General features: G+C 42.7%; 1 pseudogene; it reads left to right on the forward strand.

Annotated features, from left to right (window-relative positions):
• The first annotated feature begins 1,259 nt into the window (after nucleotides 1-1,259).
• On the forward strand, nucleotides 1,260-11,265 carry LOC127773041 (receptor-like protein kinase FERONIA; annotated as a pseudogene).
• Nucleotides 11,266-16,553: the final 5,288 nt, after the last annotated feature.

Genomic DNA, 16,553 nt, shown 5'->3' on the forward strand with positions numbered 1-16,553 from the left:
TCCACCTTAGCAATGTTTTGCTTGAATAACTAAAATACCCATGAAAATCTATGGTAAAATTTGAGAGAACTCCCATTCTTGGGAGAGGTATATACTCTCACCACCACTTGAGTCAAAACTAACTAATAGATACACAGGTGAATTTCCAATCTTATTCTCACTTATGGGATTACTTTTGATATCTCTTTTCTGGAAAAGTAAGTATTGCTCATGGGATGAGAAGGAATATAGCTTTGTTAGGATAGGAGAAAACTTCTAGATTTAAAATTCTACTCCCTCCACACCAAAAGAACTTCATTTCTAGCACTACCCTTTGACCTGCAAATCGATGAGTTATTTATTCAATACTCCTACCTCACTACTAGAAAAAACATTTTTTCCAATGTGGGTTTTTTTTTTCGCAGACGGACATGACCCTTGAAGCCAAATGACCGCCTACAAAAATATAAATCGGGGTGAAGTTCGCTGTTCACAGGCGGACCATTTAAGCGGCGCCTGCAAAAATGATTTTCGCAGGCGGACCACTTAAGCGGCGCCTGCAAAAATCTATTTTCGCAGGCGAACCTTATGTGGTCCACCTGCAAAAATCGTACCTACCAAAAAAAATCTTAATTCTTATCTTCTCCTCCCACCCCTCCCCACCACTCATTTCCCTCTCAACTCTCTCTCTCTCTCTCCCTCAACACTTCTCCCCTCCCAGATCTGGCCGGAGGGAGGCCGAGGGAGGGCGGCGATGGCGAGGCGAGGCGCGATTTCTTTTTTTTGTTCGTGCAGAGGATTATCGCAGGCAAGCCATTGGGCAGTTGTTGGTCTACAGACGGTCCTTCCCACTGCCTGGAAAAACCACTTTTGACCGCCTGCAAAAATGCTTTTTCTAGTAGTGTATTTTATCTATCCACACACATAAGGTAAAAAGATGAAGTTATTTTGGTCTAATTGAGCGGTACCTCACTACATCGCTAGTACAGTTGAAGGGTGTGTGCCGTAGATATCTAATTGCTTAGTTGCAAATTTACCTAAAACAGGTCACACTTTCTATTTTTTATGCAATGGATAGTTAAAAGAAGAACCAGTGTGCGCATATTGTGGTTGTCCGCGTTTTTATTATGTTTGTGTTTCGTAAAAAAAAAAAAAGTTGGGTTGTTTATTGATAAGTTGGATGGCATATTGACAAATTGGCCGGCGCCATATTTTTTGCCCCTGCTAATATATTCATTCACTTGGTTATAAAATGCCCATGCCCACGACCTCAGTTGGCGCGTGAGACGCGGCAGGCCAGGCGACGTCAAGTAGACCGATCGACGCGCAGGCCGCGCGCGAAGATCGTATATACCTTCGTTCGCCCCCGTACTGTGAGTTCTTTCATGTCAATCAATTAGCTTCAACACATGCATATGCTATGCGCTGCCTGCACCAAAACACACCAGATCAAAATAAAAACGATAATTATATATATGCAGCACCTGACCTGATTTGTTCTTCAATTCTAGCTTTGACGAACATATATATGTAAACCTCTCGTCGTTCATGGCGTCTTGTTTAGCAGGCAACTCCAATATGTACGCCTGCAGCCGAAGAGCTATAGCGCGCTCGGCAGTTTATGCATGATGAGAAGAAAAAGGGTCTTAGTTCATCACGGTGAAAAAAAACCTTGAGAAAATTAAGTTCAGTAATGGCCACAAATGGACTTTTCCCAATAAGCATATATGCGCTTCTAGGTGATTTTTTTTTTTGAAATGTTTAGATTAATTTTACTACCACTAGCAAAATACCCATGTACTATATATTCAACTACTATGTAGGTCCTTCGGTTCGTCGCACAAATCGAGGCCGGTCAAATTAATGTGCATGCTAGCAATATAATTTTACAAACAAAGTTTTATACACTGGGAGCAATATGATCAAAGGGTGATTTTCCTCTGTCTTCGTCTTTGAAACCTTCAAGATTCTGCATCCAAAGTTATTCTTGTCGTCGTTGACAAAGTGCAATAGAGAGAAAACCACACAAAATCCCAGAAAGAAAATACTATTACTGATTACTAATATTGCCGTTGGGTATATCTCACTTTTATATAAAAAAAATGGACACTTAAATAGGGTCAATCGGAATTGAGGATAGTGAGAAGTGAACTTTTAAAGATTAAAACATTTTTTTGGATTATAGAAAATTATTAAAAGAATTTTGGAAAAATGATTGGCTTTGGATTAGATGCTAACAGGTTGGGTCAGCCAGGAGGTGAACTAGACTTTATCTTCAGTAAAGGGTTAATGGGTTGGTGGGCTGGAGTTCAATGGGTTGAGGTAGGAGGTAGCATTCGTGGTCCATAGCTGTGAGATGCCCCGAGTTACCGACTTATTTATGATATAAGTGGATTCACGGGTCAACCCACTTGCACCCTTAGCCCCCGACCCTAGGCTGCGCCGACAGTTGTCGGCGGTGGCAGGTGGTGCCCCATCGAATGGCGCGCGGCTCGCTGGATGGGATGGCTGTAGGAGTAGGAAACGGAGAGGAGGGCGAAACTATTGAATGGGTTGGATTGGAAGGAGGGACTGTGAAGATGGTCGGCGACTAGCAGTGAAGAGGCTCGGTGGAGTGTGGTCATTATTTGGTTGCCGGCAACGACCAAATCGACGGTGGAGGAGGCTCGGGATGGGTTTGGTAGGGTGCAGTAATCGCGAACTAAAGGAAGGAGGGAGGAGGAGAAGGCTCAGTGGTGAAACGAGGGGATTTTGCGCCAGCGGCGGTAATATATTGTGGATGGGAGAGAGGAGAGGGAGGAGGAAAGTACATGGTGTGGTGCAAAAGGAGGAGAGGGGGTGGCTTGGAGCTTTAAAGTGAGGGATTCGTCGGCCAATTTAAAGCTGAGCTCAGCACTAGCTAACACAGAAGAGAGGCAATGGTGTGCGATTCACGTCGCAGCTAGGAGCGGCGCGATGACAACTATAACCTGTGCGGAGGTCAGGGGGAACCGAAGGCGGTGGGCTATCGGGACGACATCGATGCAACGAAACGATGTGGCGGAGCTGCAAGGGCGGTTGGGCGGCATTGCAGCTGTAGTTGCCGGCTTAAGGAAGGAGGCGTGGCGGGTGGGCCCTACTGTCCGCTGCTGGCCATGGAGCGACCGAGCGCGCTAGTCTATGGCTCGGGTGGTGGCGCATTTGGAGGGAATTGGGCTATTGGGCCTAATTGGTCAGCGCAGGTTGCGTGGGAGAAAGGAGAAAAAGCGATGGAGAGAGGAAGGAGGTTGGGCCGGCGGGAGGAAGAGGAAGATGGTTGGCCGAAGATGAATAGTGATTCGTGGGATTTTTCAAATCGATGAATGGAGATGGAACTTTGATTAATTCAAATTCAGGTTTGAATTCAAATTTGATACTTGAACTCGAGAAATTAAGGAAAGGCCAAGGAATAAAATTTCAATGGAAATTTTGATAGAAATTGATATTTAGGCCCGTTTGGCACAGCTCTAGCTCCTAACTCCAACTTAAATGAAGACGGAGTTGTGCCAAACAGTCCAGATCCTCCGTTTTTTGGAGTGGAGCTAGCAGAGATACTCCTAGAAAATGAACTACGGGGATGGAGCTAGGTTTTTGCTGCTCCATAACTCCAATCCACCCCAAAAGACCCACTACCCTTTAACTTTTTAGTCTATTTACACAAAAAAATTACCACTCAACTACCCTTCACTCCTCCTCTCCTCCCGTTCTCTCTCCTCCCCCATCTCCTCCCGATCCCATCCTAGCTCCACGGCGTCGCCGGGCGACGGCGACGGGCCAGCGGCGCGCGGAGACCACGCGTGGCCGGCGGCGCGTCTGGGAACGTCGAACAGCTAGCGGGCCGGCGGCGTGCGGCACTCGCCGAGACGACGCGCGGCCGATGGCCGGCGGAGTGCCTGGGGATGGCAAACGACCGGCGGGGCGCGCTTGGGGCCGGCGGCTATTTTTTTTTTCAATTTTGCTAGAGCTGAAACGTACCCAAACACTTTTCAACGAGCCTTCAACTCCAATAGAAGCTAGCTCTCACTGGAGTAGGAGTTTGGAGCTCGGAGTTGGAGTTTGGAGCCTTACCAAACGGGCCTTAAATTGATGGGAAATTTATGAAAGGTATCAGAGGGAAATTCGAATTCCGGAATTTGAAACTGGATCGGGATTTTTGGGTTGAAGATTCACTGGTGGAGAAACCATTTTTACTCGGTCGGCCAAAATCCACAATAGTTCCGGTTGCAATAAAAACCGGGATTAAAGATTATCTTTAGTCCCGGTTCAAAAGTTTAGAGCTGCTTTTTAATCTTTAGTCCCGGTTGGTAACATTATTTCTAGTCCCTAAAGATAGCATCTTTTTTCTCGGTTGGTGTTACCAACCGGGACTAAAGATCTATTTTTAGTCCCGGTTGGTAATACCAATCGGGACTAAAGATCGTGACGGAGAGTACGAGGCATCTGCCATCTGCGAGATCAAGGAGGAGGAGACGGGCAGCCTTATCTCTTCACCTCTTCCTCCACTAACCTTATCTCTTCATCCCATCTCTTCCTCTTCCTCCTCCTCTCCTCTAACTCCTCTCCTTCCCTCCCCCATCCTCCCTTCCTCTTCCTCCTCTCTAACTTCTCTCCTTCCCTCCCCATCATCCTACTGATAGATCGGGCGGCCGGCGGCCTTGCGGTGCGGCGGGGCGGAGGCCCGGGCGGCGGCCTCGCAGCGGCGGGGCGGAGGCCCGGGCGGTGGCCTCGCGACAGCGGGTAGAGGCCCGGGCGGCCTCCTGGCGGCGCGGCGGCAGGCGGCGCTGCGGCACGGCGGCACGCCGGCGGCCGGCGCGACAGTGGCTGGCAGCCTGTGTTATTTTTCTTTTTTTTAAGAATTTGTGACTCGGATCTGTGTATTTGATTTGTGTGTGATGTCCGTGAATATGTGATGTATTTGTGATGAATTTTGTAGAAGTTGTGATATAATTTTGTTTTAAGATTTTGTGATCTATTTGAATATGGCTGATTTGGGGATAATTTATTTGGGATTTTGGGATGGGGATGGAGTGAAATCAATATATTAAAAACACAATGAAGAAAAGAAAATAATAATAAAGCAACCAATCTAGCTAGGCTAGCTCTATCTTTAGTCCGGTTGGTAACACCAACCGGGACTAAAGATAGATTTTTACTCCCGGTTTTTTCACCTAGGACTAAAGATAGTGATCTTTAGTCTCGGATTGGTAGTCCCGGTTTGAAAACCGGGACTAAAGGGGGGTTACGAACCGGGAGTAAAGCCCCTTTCTCCACCAGTGATTTAGGAAGGTCTCAAGCAGGGATTTTTTAGATCTTTTGGCAGTTAGTCCTTAACCACTCTCAGAGAACAAAAAAAATTTGGAATTAGGGATTTACTAAAATAGTTTTTGTAAAATAGTTTTTGTCAGCCCAAAAAATCGTGTCCTTATAGATTTACTCAACAATGTATTTCCCAGAGTTCGAAACCTCGAGATTCTACGTCTTCGTAGAGGAGCTTAAAAATATCCGTAGAGGAGCTTAAAAATATCCAGATCTTTTTCAACCCTATCCTTGTGAGGTTCTACAAATGCAATCCTCCTCGACTTGTTGTACATCTCTCCTTGCTTGAACAAGATCCAGCCTTCGCAAACTTCCTTGGCTCACCACAATCAAAATAGTGACCGAGGTCGACACCTAGCCATATACGAGTCCTCAACACCTCCAATAATAAATCCCTCGCAACTACATGGAAACAACCATATATAGTGCTCAAATATCAAGAGAAGCACACACTTGGTCACAGCGGCAGGGCCATAAAACCTTCGTGTGTAAGCCTGAGCTAGTTAGAGCTCAAATATTTTCACAGATTATATAGCATATTTCAAGATTAGATTGGGGATTATAGAGCTAGGCATAGGGCTCAAGCCCAAGCTATCCCATGTCTGTTTGTGCCCATGCTTGGTCCCAAACTCCAAATCCACACACCCAAAGATTCGAACCACAACGATCGAGAAGGATTTGAGAGAGCAAGAGAAAGAGTTCAAGATCCAAAGCACTATAGGACAAAGCTCTACCCACAAGCAAGATTGAATTGGATGAATGGATAACCTTACAGAAGGGTTGGGTGGAGGTTTAAATAGGCAACATAAAATCTGGTCGTTGTGGGGGAGTTGGGGGAGGGGGTTGGTAATTTTAGTCCCACCTTGGATATTCTGACTTCATCGATGGATATGCTCCAACTGTGACAAACAAATATTGTCTCGCAAAAATACTGGTCGGATATTCCAATTTTGATATCGAAAACTCCAAAAGCAAAGAAGTAAACCAAACTGAGACTCAAGTTCCAAGGAATACAAGGCATTCCAGGTGATCTTATGTTCATACTACTAGGCGATATGTGATGGAGCATATTGTTTCTACCCAAGAGTTGAGTCCTTTGAATTTTGGATTGTTCGGTCCGTCTGGTATTTGATGTAAGCATTGAAAACTCCAGTCAAGAATTTAATCCCAAACACATAATCGAGTTCCTCAGAAAAACAAAGATTCCGATGGATCAGATATTCCAAAATTGCAGCGAATATCTTGATCACTTTTAATTTAGCCCAACCCTCAACTCGGCTAAAAAAAAATTTCAATGCATTGGAATTCTGTCAGTGAGTCAGACATTCCAACCTAAAAAGTACCAAGACTTTGAGAAAATGCAACTTTTAGCACTAAATTATAATCCAATTATTAATGTGGCTTCCGTTTTAATAGTATGGTATCTTGGACTCAATAAAGCAAAATATTAGAAGTTCGCCAAAAGTCTCCAAACTGTCTTTTGCACCTTGCATCATGAGGTAGAAAATTTACTATTTCAAACAATTAACAATCCCATTACTAAATTCAAATTGGTTCTCATTAATCACCAAAAGAATTAGTGCCATATATGCACTTTCAGTTCTCGATCGTTACAGACTAAATGGTGTCCTCAATTTTTAGAGGGGGATTTGGTGTTTGCCAGAATGATGGGTCTAGATATAGAATTATGTCGACAATGGCCATAAAGTGGTGACTCTGGTGGAGATATGGATGGAAACGAAGGAGCACCATATGTTCTCACATATGAGGATTCCATTTTTGTGGTTATTCGAGAGATAGGACATACGTGACATGCTGGAGGGCATCATCTTGGCATGTGTTTGGTTTGGGGATTATGTGGGATGTGTTAAACTCATCCATGTGTTTTAGGAGGGATGGTCCTACTTCTTATGGATACCCCCACATGTCAATGTGAGAGAAAAATCTATTGTATTGGTCCACCCATTTTTGAGGGATAATGTAAACATGAACCTTTGGGGAATATTCTCTTTCATGTATGATCCCATCCCACTTAACCCACCCTCGAAAGTGGGCTTGACCCATCCCATCCCACCCCATCCCATGAAGCAAATACATGCTTGGGTTACTAGCAGTTGCTGCACCATCACGGTTCAATAGGGGTCAGCAGCACCAGGACAAAGATTGCATGCGTGTTAATGGTTTGTCTATTTTTATGTCGTCAGGATCATGTCTCTTGAGTTTGTTTGAGAGGTGAGGAAGAGTCATGATCCAATTGGTAACATTAGCTGCGGTCGAGCAATCTGCAATATGTGATGATGGATGTTGAGCCGGATCACTCTTTGGGGGTGGGGAAGGGGAGCGGTGGGACGGACGACAAGATGATATCCATACCAGCATAAAAATTGTATGCGCCAATAGTTCCTACTAGGTGGTGAGGAATTAGTATTATCCAAGAAAATGGATCAAGCCATAATTTTCAAGTATGTTCTCTTATGTAGAATTTACCAGTGGTTTCTCATAGTGCTTAGTGTGTTTGGTGTGTGTTTGGTTTGGGGGCAATGTGTAACTTAGGTTGTGTTCTTTTAAGAGAGTTCCCAACTCACCACCCTCATTTTCCGCGTGCACGCTTTTCAATCTACTAAACAGTGTGTTTTTTCTGCAAAATAGTTTCTGTACGAAAGTTGCTTTAAAAAAATATACTAATTCATTTTTTAAAAAAATTAGCAAATACTTAATTAGTCATGCGCTAATAAGTCGCTTCATTTTACGTGCATGGGAGGTGAGTTCCCAACCTCACCAAACGAACACAACCTTAGTGTGTTTGCTTCGATGACATAATCTTGTGTTGCTGCGATCTTAGTTTGATTATAATTTCTTAAATAGAAACTTATAATTCAAGTTTTTAAGTTTCTATTCTTCTTTTCATGATACAATTTGCTAAAGTTCCGAATTCTTTCTTGTGATTGCAGGGAATTCTACAGCTATCTGGACATGCTTTCTCGACTTAAAAAACAGTACAATCCCCCGAACTCTCTAATTTTCACGCCCAAGCCCTACCCAGAGAAAGTATGCAATTGCATCACCTATCTTGTAGCATTATGTTTTCCGGGAATCTATAGCAAATCGATGTGAAGGAAAGCTCAAAACTTTTAATTTTCACAACCATCATTACCAATGATGCACCCAAGCCTACTAGCTACTACCCAATGGGTCACACTGTCAACCCTCTTATCAATCGCCATAGCGGCTGATAACTACTTCTCATCCTCTAGTCCAATATTCCTAAATTGTGGAGCCTCTGCCATGCAACTTGATAGCAATAATCGGAGTTGGGATGGGGACACTAGCTCCACGTTTGCACCATCAGTGAAAGGGCTTGCAGCTAGAGCTTCATATCACGACCCTTCCCTTCCATCTCTTGTCCCTTACATGACATCCCGCATCTTCATTTCAAATTACACATATTCCTTCCCAGTTATCCCAGGCCGCATGTTTGTGCGACTTCACTTCTATCCAGTGGCATATGGCAACTATGCTTCTAGAGATGCCTACTTTGGTGTCACAACCAACAATTTGACCCTTTTAGACAACTTCAATGCTTCGCAAACAGCTCTAGCTGCAAAGTATGCCTACATCCTTCGAGAATTCTCGCTGAATGTCACTTCAGGTAGCCTGGACCTCACCTTTTTCCCATCCACGCAGAATGGCTCTTACGCATTTGTGAATGGGATTGAGATTGTCCCCACGCCCGACATCTTTACAACACTATCACCTATACCACCTACCAATGGCAACCCCGATCCATCTGATATAGATTCTATGATCAGTTTCCAAACAATGTACCATGTACCGCCTCAATGTTGGGGGCATGACAATCAGTCCACAAGGTGATTCTATGTTCTATCGTTCATGGGAGAATGATTCCCCATATATATATGGTTCTGCCTTTGGGGTCACCTTCAGCAAAAATAGTAATGTCACCATCACATATCCAAGTACTATGCCAAACTATATCGCACCTGCTGATGTATATGGAACAGCTAGGTCAATGGGGCCAATTGCACAGATCAACCTTCACTACAATCTTACATGGATCTTACCAGTTGATGCAGGGTTCTATTACCTCCTAAGGTTCCATTTTTGTGAGATCCAGTATCCTATAACCAAGGTGAACCAGAGGTCGTTCTTCATTTACATCAACAACCAGACGGTACAGGAACAAATGGATGTAATTGTTTGGAGTGGAGGAATTGGCATAACAACATATACCGACTATGTTATCGTCACAGTTGGTTCTGGTCAGATGGACTTGTGGGTTGCACTTCACCCTGATCTTTCAAGTGGACCAGAGTATTACGATGCAATACTAAATGGCCTTGAGGTCTTCAAGCTACAGGACATTGGAAAAAAAAGTCTTGCTGGCCTTAACCCTCCACTTCCACCACAACCAAAGTCTGATGTGAACCCTAAAGGGGTATCTGGTGGAGGGAAATCAAAGGGTGCTGTCCCAGCATCCATACGTGGAGCCATGGGTAGCACTGCCACTATGCTTATCGCTTGTTTTTCTGTGTGCATCATCTGCAGACTAAAGAAGGTAGCGAAGCATTCTTTCATGACTGATAAAAAGTGCATGACTTATCGAACTGAATTCTACCATTCACCATCAAATCTTTGTCGGAATTTCACCTTTGACGAAATACAAGTTGCAACGAGAAACTTTGATGAAAGCCTTCTTCTTGGTAGAGGTGGATTTGGGGATGTATACCGTGGAGAAATAGACAATAATGGCGAAAATGTAGCGATCAAGCGGAGCAACCCATTATCTGTGCAGGGTGTTCATGAGTTCCAGACCGAGATTGAGTTGTTGTCCAAGCTTAGATATTGTCATCTCGTGTCTCTAATCGGATACTGCAAGGAAAAGAATGAGATGATATTGGTGTATGAATACATGGCCCAGGGGACACTTCGGGAGCACCTCTACAACAGTAATAAGCCATCTTTACCATGGAAGCAACGCCTCAAGATCTGCATTGGTGCAGCCCGAGGGCTGCATTACCTGCATATGGGTGCAAATCAAACCATTATCCATCGTGACGTGAAGACTGCCAATATTCTATTGGATGACAAGTGGGTGGCAAAGGTTTCAGACTTTGGGTTGTCCAAGGCCAACCCAGACATTGACAGCACCCATGTCAGCACAGTTGTGAAGGGAACTTTCGGATATCTTGATCCTGAGTATTACCGGAGGAAGCAACTTACCCAAAAATCAGATGTCTACTCTTTTGGGGTTGTGTTGTTTGAGATCCTATGCGCGCGCCCTGCAGTGAACATAGAGCTTCCTGAAGAGCAAGCAAGCTTGCGTGACTGGGCGCTATCTTGCCAGAAGAAAGGCATGCTTGGCAAAATTATTGATCCACATCTCCATGGAGAAATCAGTCCTCCCTGCCTTAGGATGTTTGCTGATTGTGCAAAACAATGTGTTGCTGATCGCAGCATCGACAGGCCGCTGATGAGTGATGTTCTTTGGAGTCTGGAAGCTGCACTGAAGCTGCAAGAGAATGCAGAGAATAACAAAAAATTCAGTGAAGCAACAACATCGTCAAAGAGAACACCAGACTTGATAACTATCATGGGTACTGACAAACCATCGACCTACTCAACAATGAGCATCACCGGACAAAAGATCATCTTCTCTGATATGATGCACCCACAGGGCCGATGAAGGACAACAGTTGAGGATTCCAATTAATTTCTGATCCAGAGTTCATGTATTGATGATCTTTTGATCGCAATTACTAGAATATTGCATTATTGATCAATTGTGTCAGTTTCTGTCTAACTAGAACCAAATGTTAGTGATTCTAAATTCCGAATAAAAACCCAATGCTACAGGTTTGACTAGTTTTTTCTTGTTTCTGAATGGTAATTTAACTTATCTAGCTCTATGCAAAGGCACTATATTTCCGTTCTGTGGTTCAGCTGTCAACTGTACTGATTCCTGATGTTTCCACATATCCACATTACATTAGGAACAAATATCCAGGGCATCTGGAGACGGAACAAGGCTTTGCTGATTCTTTAACATTCATCACAATGGTTCTTTCATATCAATGTGAATTTCTGCAATGCTATGAATTGGAGCACACTCGACACACACAGTGTTGCTTGCACTGGCTGAGTGTTGTATGGGTCATGTGCATGGTCAAGAACAATGACCTACTACAGGCGCAAATTTCTCATTTAGTCTTTCTCGACTATTATAAAAATAGAAGATCTTCTTGCCGGTATATTTTGGTACTTCATCCGTATTTGACTTGGTTTTTAAGTTCGTTCACTTTTGGAAATACGGATTCATGTTTGAGTTGGATTTTTAAGTTCGTTTGCTTTTGGAAATACAAAAGAAGTTGTATAAGAAATTTCTTTTTAAAAAAACTTGCATGCTTACTTGAGATTAAAGTCAGACTTCTAATTGCAGCTCATGATTTTCTAAAAAAAAAATATCCAAGCAAATTCTCACAATGAATTTCATCCTAGCTAAACCGTATAACAATAATAAGATTAAAATAGCATTCATCCGTTGCAATGCACGGGCAATTTTTCTAGTTATTAAAAAAAAGAAAGGTGAAGGTATGAGAAATTGCCTAAAATTGATTGATCGAGCTTGGGAGAACAAAGCTGTATAAGAATATTAAAAGCCAGAAACAATAAATATTAGTTTCTCGACATCAAAGGTTCTCATACTTTTGCCAGGTGCATGAGCTTCCTCCTTAATCTTCTACATGAAAGTGCCATGAATTGTGCTGTGTTGTAAGCATTCCTCTCGTGAGCCTCCCAGGCAACCAAGAAGCGCAATGCTGGTCACGGATTGTCTCAGAAAATGCCGATCACGGACATAATGTGACAAAAGGGGTAAATTTCTAGGTACTGATCACATTTCTTTCAGGTGCGATGTCTATTGACAAACAAAAATCATATGGTATGTGATGTTCTTCACCCCCTTTGCTAATCTTCCTTACCTCAGAAAATACGAATCTATGTTCTTAGGTGTTTTGTTTCTGAGGTGCAAGGTGTAACCTAATAATAACATATCGATAAGCTTAAACTGAATGATAACTATTGAATGCTTCTTTAAAAAAGGAAAAAAAACAAGGACCATGGTGTTAGGACCACAGAGTCTTGCTCATTGGACAAGAACACTGCCTCAAAGGATGCCTCTCATTGTCGCGCCCGAAAATCACCCTAAAATTTTATCGTCTAAATTATTTCTAGAAATTGTAAAAGCCAAAAATAGCCTTCAACAATTAAAATTCACCAAGTTTCAACTCAAATTGGCGTGTCGGAATTTTTGTTTGTTCCTCATGCTTTAAAACACTTAACCAATTTTTACTGGAATTTTCAGAGCATTATAAATAATTTTAATGCAACACTAACCTTTCTCAGTTTTATCTAAAAACAAAAACTAAAATAAATCTCTCTCCCTCTCCTTGGGCCATTTTCGGCCCATCTCTTCCCCCCCTCCCCCCTCTCTTTCTCTACACATGTTTTCTTTAGAAAAATAAATCACAAATTCACAAAATGACATTCAAAGAACACCTAAAATTCAAATAGCCATATCTTGACTATTTGAACTCGGAATTGACCCGTTCAAATTGCTAATTTTTCTTTAAACAGTAAAGAACCCATTTTAATGCTTTGCTCCTGCATCTTATATGGTTTTTATTTATGTTTTGGCCCTTTTTCTTTGCGTATGTCGTGTAGACACTGCAGATCCGGAAGAGCCGGCTCTACCTCGAAGTTGATCCAGGAGATTTTGGTAGCGAGCAAGGCAAGTCATGTCATTTTGATCATATTGCTATCCTAATTTATAAAATTATGTTTATTTAAATTATTGCATTTCGTTTTATTAAAAATTCCTGCGCTTATCACTGTTTTATTTAGCCTTACCGATTCTCCTTGTTATAGCCTTATTATTTGTATTATTATGATCCTTGATAACTCTAGGAAAAATGAAACTAGTGAGAACTTTATATATGTGGTGCTTACTAGTAAAATTAGGAATATGCTTAGCCCTGGTTAAATAGAAACAAATAGATGTTTTCCAATAATTAGACTTTGGGAATAACTTTTAAATAATGGTTAATATGGTTTAGTGGCTGTTTAGCCATGACATGATATTTCCCCTTCAAAATTCCCCAAACATGTTTTCAGCTGGGTTCGGAGTGCTTGGTTTTGCTAGTCGCACCTCGGCCGTCATAAGGACCGGTCTTCGGGCCGACCGGGCCTCTGTTGCAAAGCGTACTCCACCTGTCTAGTGGGTAAGGCTTAATGCATCGTCTAGTACAGTCATAAACAAGGAAGACACGAATAGGGATGGATTAAGCCCTTGATGGGGTCGACGTCTTTGGCTGTATGCCCGAGTCATAGACTATCTGCTCGACCCAGGGCACCTGGCAGGGGAAGTCTATGTCGGACCTCTTTGTTTAGGGCAGTACTAAACAATAGGTTATGTCATGGTACTAAACAATAGGTTATGTCATGGCTTCTGTCCATATGCCGTGGTGGCATGTGGCACATGGAAACATGTGAGGAAGACATGTCTGGTGGGTAACGATGTACACCTCTGATCAGAGTATAATCTATTCGAATAGCCGCGCCCTCGATTATGGGCAAGCCGAGCAATATACCCAAGTTAGAGTTTAATTCTATTAAAATTTGAATAACTAGAGTTATCACCTGTTGGCTTGGGTTAAGGCAAGATCGCGTTGGAGCGCGGCTTGGTAATAATTTTACTAGAGAAAGGTTTATGTTTTATTTAAATGCCTTTAAATATTTAAATGCTTTGAAATGCTAGTTTTCTGCAAAATAGCCTTATAAATTAATTCTTTGTACTCCCTTGCATTATATTTACATTTTCCCGGCATGGCTTGCTTAGTACGGTGGTTGTACTCAGCCTTGCTCCTTTTTCCCACTCCCAGCAAAGGAGTATTTCAGAGATGATGGCTTTGATGTCTAGCTCGTGCCTGCCGTCAAGCGTATGTGGTGGCCCAACGTAGCTTCCGGTTTTTATCGTTTATCTTTCAGTGTTGGGCATTTGGTCGCCCATGTAATAAAGTACTCTATTTACGCTTCCGCTTATATACTTTGTTATTTATCAACTTTGTAATGTGTACCTTGCCTTCTGAGACAAGGAATTATGCACTCACAAACGGAATATAGTGTTCTATTTTCCGGGCGTGACAGTCATCCACATCATGTTTCCTTCACTAGTCATATTCCAAAGGCTGAGAATAAATGCCCAAGTGCTGCCACTGTTTAGAAGGCTTACTTGCTTAGTACTCCCTCCGTTTCACAATGTAAGTCATTCTATCATTTCCCACATTCATATTGATGTTAATGAATCTAGACATATATATCTATCTAGATTCATTAACTAATATATGAATGTGAGAAATGCTAGAATGAATTACATTGTGAAACGGAGGAAGTATGTTTTTTTTTCTCTTTCAAAAACCATTTAGACCAAGGTCACCCAACGACAGATTCAAGCAGATAACCTTGTATGGGCTAAAAGGCTAACTAAAACTCACCTGTGAACACACGATCTCACAGTGATCTGTTGCAACGGCCTTGTACTGCAACCTCCGTCTCTCTCCTAGACATTATATCGAACACCTGTCGAACACACTGTTGCATGCCATGTAAACAAGCACACGATCTCACCACACCATTAAGAAGTGAAAAGATAAAGGCAAAATACACATCTGTTTGACTAATCCCACCAAAGGATGGGGGTAGTAATTTTGGTATTACTGCACAATTAATCTCACCTTGTTGGACCTCGCCATATCCGAGCCACCGGTGTCCAACTCCCAGTGTCTGCGGTGCCTTTGCCTGTCCTCGCCCGGCGTCCGCTTTGCCGACGCCGCTTGCCGACTGTTGGCCGGAGCAGCGGAGCGTCGCCGCAGCAACCGCTCGCAACTGGGCGTCGCCACGGTTGATCGATCCATTCAACCTTGTGATCTTTGTTGGTTTGGTTAATAGCCACCGAGTTAGAAATTTCAGGAAACGAATTAACCATCACTATGCTGGTCATATATGTCTACTGAAACCCAACAATTAATCAAAAACAAAAACCCAACAATTAAGCTCTCGGAATTCTCTTTCCAACGGATCCAGTTTGATCTCTAAATTCCATCTCAGACAATCGTAATCACAGAAACAAGCTGTTGATTATTTAATATGAGAGAGAGTATATATACCTTGCACCTATACCTTTGAGATATACAGCATAGTAGCAACTCCTGATCAACAACCAAGTTTTTGTTTCCTTTTGTCCTTCACTCGGGACGAGCAAAGGTTCAAGTTTGGGGGGTTTTGTTGACGGTCGTTATCGATCAGCTTCGACCGTCAATATTACCAAAATAGAGGAGAACTAGTAATGTTTGCAATGCATATATATGTTAGAATAATAATATTCCATTAGTATTAGGTTTACTAACCTTTTGCAGAGAATAACCATGAAACGGAGGAGAATCGATATCAACACAGACGATAAATCAATCGGACGATGTCGAGAATCAGACTTATGCATGAATGGGCCAATAACTCAGAATTGACACGACAAACTGAGCCAAAATTCACAAGTCCGCGGAGAAGAACAACGGAGGAGGCCACCTGCCGAATTTGGGCCAGGTTGGGCCGGCCCCTGGTTCGGCCGAACCAGGGGGTTCGCCTGAACCCCCCTGGCGCCGTTGGATGCAGGGTTGCGGCTGGACGGTGTGGATTAGCTCCCAATGACGGTTGGAGGGTATTTTCGACCATTCCAACCGTCACAACCGTCATTGGGAGGCTATATAAACCCCTCATCTTCTCACTTCACTTACACACCTCAAGCAAAGCTAGTTTAGTAGTATCAAGCTAGTGGAATAGGAATAGAGTAGAAATCAGGAGTCCGGAAGTCTTCAGAAGAGTTCGGGTATGGCTCTAGTAGCTTTCCTTTCCTCTTTTGTAAGCTTAGTATTTTTATTAGAATACTCTTCTATATACATTTATGGTATTGAAATACTTTCCGAGTATATAAATGCCTACTTTACATTATGTTCATGTTATACTGAATATGCCGCTAGCTTATCTGGGAGATGCTTTGGTGCAGGTATAATGTTTGCTTATGCAATTGCTTTATGTCATGACGATGATATTAGAATAGTATTGTAGTTTAGACATGGTGTTTAGATTACGGGATATCATTATTTGGGGTT

Source organism: Oryza glaberrima, chromosome 5 (assembly GCF_000147395.1).
Source record: "Oryza glaberrima chromosome 5, OglaRS2, whole genome shotgun sequence".
In the NCBI taxonomy this organism is placed as follows: Eukaryota; Viridiplantae; Streptophyta; class Magnoliopsida; order Poales; family Poaceae; genus Oryza; species Oryza glaberrima.